A 5,000-nucleotide genomic window follows, 5' to 3' on the forward strand; every position below is an offset into this window, starting at 1 on the left:
GGGCAGCATCGGCTGCGTGCACGGCCTCGTCGAGGCCAAGGCATTTTTGTGGCCGATGAGAAGGGACCGCGAGACCGTCAAATACCGAGAGACTTGGCCGGGCCAAGCCCGCAACCGCAGCTTCTGCTCGCACCACCCCAGGGAGCCGTTGCCCGATTCAGGGACTTGGTTTGGGGTCTAGGGCAGCATCCGCCGCGTGCACGGGCTGGAGCTCGGCTCCCTTTTTTTGCATGCAAGCCAACCGATCGAGGCCATGGGCGCCTGCCGGTCACCGGAGCAACCAGTCGCCGGACAAAAATCGCCGGAAGGCATGCACGCCCTGTATTTCGTTCGAGGGACGTTGGCCGGGGTGCACGCAATGGGAGGCCCATCGCGCACACCTACTCCCCCCGTTGGGGGGGGGGAGAGGGGGTGCCGGACCACCACCCCCTAAAGAGCATTAGTTATTTTACAGATATGCTACCAGTAGACGTTAAAATGTCTGAAACGGGGACACTTTTTCCAAACAAGCAAATCCCACACCGAGGGTGCGCAGGTGCCGATGGTGGTCGAGGCATGTGCCCGCAACAAGGGCCAACGTGAGCCGATGGTGGTCGAGGCAACCGCCCGCACCAGCTCGAGGCATGTGCCCACACCAAGGCCCGGCATGTATCGATGGTGTTCGACGTAGGGGCAATCTTCTGCTGATGGTGGTCGAGGCAAGAGCCCGCACCAAGGGCCAGCGTGTGCCCATGGTGCTCGAGGCAATCGTCCGCACCAGGGCCCAGCGTGTGCCGATGGTGGTCGAGGCAACCGCCCGCACCAGGGCCCAGCGTGTGCCGATGGTGCTCGAGGCAACCGCCCGCACCAAGGGCCGGCTTGTGCCGATGGTGTTCGAGGCAACCGCCCGCACCAGGGCCCAGCGTGTGCCGATGGTGGTCGAGGCAACCGCCAGCACCAGGGCCCAGCGTGTGCCGATGGTGGTCGAGGCAACCGCCCGCACCAGGGCCCAGCGTGTGCCGATTGTGGTCGAGGCAACCGCCCGCACCAGGGCCCAGCGTGTGCCGATGGTGGTCGAGGCAAGCGCCCGCACCAGGGCCCAGCGTGTGCCGATGGTGGTCGAGGCAAGCGCCCTCACCAAGGCCGAGCGTGTGCCGATGGTGGTCGAGGCAACCGCCCGCACCAGGGCCCAGCGTGTGCCGATGGTGGTCGAGGCAAGCGCCCGCACCAAGGCCGAGCGTGTGCCGATGGTGGTCGAGGCAAGCGCCCGCACCAGGGCCCAGCGTGTGCCGATGGTGGTCGAGGCAAGCGCCCTCACCAAGGCCGAGCGTGTGCCGATGGTGGTCGAGGCAACCGGCCGCACCAAGGGCCGGCGTGTGCCGATGGTGTTCGAGGCAACCGCCCGCACCAGGGCCCAGCGTGTGCCGATGGTGGTCGAGCCAGGAGCCCGCACCAAGGGCCGGCTTGTGTCGATGGTGTTCGGGGCAACCGCCCGCACCAGGGCCCAGCGTGTGCCGATGGTGCTGGGGGCAAGCGCCCGCACCAGGGCCCAGCGTGTGCCGATGGTGCTGGGGGCAAGCGCCCGCCCCAGGGCCCAGCGTGTGCCGATGGTTATCGGGGCAACCGGCCGCACCAGGGCCCAGGGTCTGCCGATGGTGCTCGAGGCAACCGCCCGCACCAAGGCTCAGCATGTGCCGATTGTGATCGAGGCAACAACCCACACCAGGGCCCAGCTTGTGCCGATGGCGGTCGAGGCAAGTGCCCGTACCGAAGGGCAGCCTATGCCGATGATGGTCGATGCATGTGCCATCACCATGCGTCATCATGTGCCATTGATGGTCGAGGCCTTGGCCGAAGTTCGATTTTGAGCCACGGTGCCCATTCTTGGCTCCAGCATGTGCTGGTGCCGCATTTTTTTCACTCGGGACAGCATCGCCGGAGCATCGCCGGAGTACCGCCGGAGAACCTGACCGGCGGCATTGGGGTTCCGGCGATTGGGAGGGGGGCCGGGGGGGTGTGCGCACATGATGTGCGATGGGTGCTGGTACTTGGCCTTGTGTTGGCCCCCTATCCCTCATCAAACCTCTGAGAATTCACACCCCCTTAAAGAGCATTTGAGATTTTACAGGTTTGCTACCAGTAGCCGTTAAAGTGTCTGAAATGGGGACACTTTTTTCAAACGGTCACAAAATCTTCTCCACTTCGAGTTTTTAGCTGAATTGTTTTGTGCATGCCAACAAAAATAGAAGGATCATGCCTACAAAATTTGGGGCCAAAAATCCTTATAAAAAAATTTTAAAAAATCTCGAACCGCAAAAAGTTTCAAAAATCGTGAAAAATAGAAAACGAGTCATCTTCCAACGAAACTTCACGTGAAGGCTTAGGGGACCATTGTATGAATTTACAAGCCATAAAAATGGCATTGGCACGGCAGAAATTTGAAGATGTGCCTAAACCCACCAGGGCCCAGCGTGTGCCGATGGTGCTCGAGGCAACCGCCCGCACCAGGGCCCAGCGTGTGCCGATGGTGCTCGAGGCAACCGCCCGCACCAGGGCCGATAGTGTGCCGATGGTGCTCGAGGCAACCTGTCGCACCAGGGCCCAGCGTGTGCCGATGGTGATCGAGGCAACCTGCCGCACCAGGGCCCAGCGTGTGCCGATGGTGGTCGAGGCAAGCGCCCGCACCAGCGCCCAGCGTGTGCCGATGGTGCTCGAGGCAACCGACCGCACCAGGGCCCAGCGTGTGCCGATGGTGCTCGAGGCAACCTGCCGCACCAGGGCCCAGCGTCTGCCGATGGTGCTCGAGGCAACCTGCCGCACCAGGGCCCAGCGTGTGCCGATGGTGCTCGAGGCAAGCGCCCGCACCAGGGCCCAACGTGTGCCGATGGTGGTCGAGGCAAGCGCCCGCACCAGGGCCCAGCGTGTGCCGATGGTGCTCGAGGCAACCTGCCGCACCAGGGCCCAGCGTGTGCCGATGGTGCTCGAGGCAACCGACCGCACCAGGGCCGAGCGTGTGCCGATGGTGGTCGAGGCAAGCGCCCGCACCAGGGCCCAGCGTGTGCCGATGGTGGTCGAGGCAACCTGCCGCACCAGGGCCCAGCGTGTGCCGATGGTGCTCGAGGCAACCGACCGCACCAGGGCCGAGCGTGGGCCGATGGTGCTCGAGGCAAGCGCCCGCACCAGGGCCCAGCGTGTGCCGATGGTGGTCGAGGCAACCTGCCGCACCAGGGCCCAGCGTGTGCCGATGGTGCTCGAGGTAACCTGCCGCACCAGGGCCCAGCGTGTGCCGATGGTGGTCGAGGCAAGCGCCCGCACCAGGGCCCAGCGTGTGCCGATGGTGGTCGAGGCAACCGCCCGCACCAGGGCCCAGCGTGTGCCGATGGTGGTCGAGGCAACCTGCCGCACCAGGGCCCAGCGTGTGCCGATGGTGGTCGAGGCAAGCGCCCGCACCAGGGCCCAGCGTGTGCCGATGGTGGTCGAGGCAAGCGCCCGCACCAGGGCCCAGCGTGTGCCGATGGTGGTCGAGGCTGCCGATGGTGGTCGAGGCAACCTGCCGCACCAGGGCCCAGCGTGTGCCGATGGTGCTCGAGGCAACCGACCGCACCAGGGCTGAGCGTGTGCCGATGGTGCTCGAGGCAAGCTGCCGCACCAGGGCCCAGCGTGTGCCGATGGTGGTCGAGGCAACCGCCCGCACCAGGGCCCAGCGTGTGCCGATGGTGATCGAGGCAACCGACCGCACCAGGGCCCAGCGTGTGCCGATGGTGCTCGAGGCAACCTGCCGCACCAGGGCCCAGCGTGTGCCGATGGTGGTCGAGGCAAGCGCCCGCACCAGGGCCCAGCGTGTGCCGATGGTGCTCGAGGCAACCGACCGCACCAGGGCCCAGCGTGTGCCGATGGTGCTCGAGGCAACCTGCCGCACCAGGGCCCAGCGTGTGCCGATGGTGGTCGAGGCAAGCGCCCGCACCAGGGCCCAGCGTGTGCCGATGGTGCTCGAGGCAACCGACCGCACCAGGGCCCAGCGTGTGCCGATGGTGGTCGAGGCAAGCGGCCGCACCAGGGCCCAGCGTGTGCCGATGGTGGTCGAGGCAAGCGCCCGCACCAGGGCCCAGCGTGTGCCGATGGTGGTCGAGGCAAGCGCCTGCACCAGGGCCCAACGTGTGCCGATGGTGCTGGGGGCAACCGCCCGCACCAGGGCCCAGCGTGTGCCGATGGTGATCGAGGCAGGGCCCAGCGTGTGCCGATGGTGGTCGAGGCAAGCGCCCGCACCAGTGCCCAGCGTGTGCCGATAGTGGTCGAGGCAAGTGCCCGCACCAGGGCCCAGCTTTTGCCGATGGTGATCGAGGCAACCGGCCGCTCCAGGGCCCAGCGTGTGCCGATGGTTATCGGGGCAACCGGCCGCACCAGGGCCCAGGGTCTGCGGATGGTGCTCGAGGCAACCGCCCGCACCAAGGCTCAGCATGTGCCGCTGGTGATCGAGGCAACAACCCACACCAGGGCCCAGCTTGTGCCGATGGCGGTCGAGGCAAGTGCCCGTACCGAAGGGCAGCCTATGCCGATGATGGTCGATGCATGTGCCATCACCATGCGTCATCATGTGCCATTGATGGTCGAGGCCTTGGCCGAAGTTCGATTTTGAGCCACGGTGCCCATGCTTGGCTCCAGCATGTGCTGGTGCCGCATTTTTTTCACTCGGGACAGCATCGCCGGAGCATCGCCGGAGTACCGCCGGAGAACCTGACCGGCGGCATTGGGGTTCCGGCGATTGGGAGGGGGGCCGGGGGGGTGTGCGCACATGACGTGCGATGGGTGCTGGTGCTTGGCCCTTGTGTTGGCCCCCTATCCCTCATCAAACCTCTGAGAACTCACACCCCCTTAAAGAGCGTTTGAGATTTTACAGGTTTGCTGCCAGTAGCCGTTGAAGTGTCTGAAACGGGGACACTTTTTTCAAACGGTCGCGAAATCTTCTCCGCTTCGAGTTTTTAGCTGAATTTTTTTGTGCATGCCAACAAAAATAGAAGGAT

The sequence above is a fragment of the Durio zibethinus genome, unplaced genomic scaffold (genome assembly GCF_047325235.1).
Source record: "Durio zibethinus cultivar Kanyao isolate XHJ-2024 unplaced genomic scaffold, ASM4732523v1 HiC_scaffold_404, whole genome shotgun sequence".
Classification (NCBI taxonomy): Eukaryota; Viridiplantae; Streptophyta; class Magnoliopsida; order Malvales; family Malvaceae; genus Durio; species Durio zibethinus.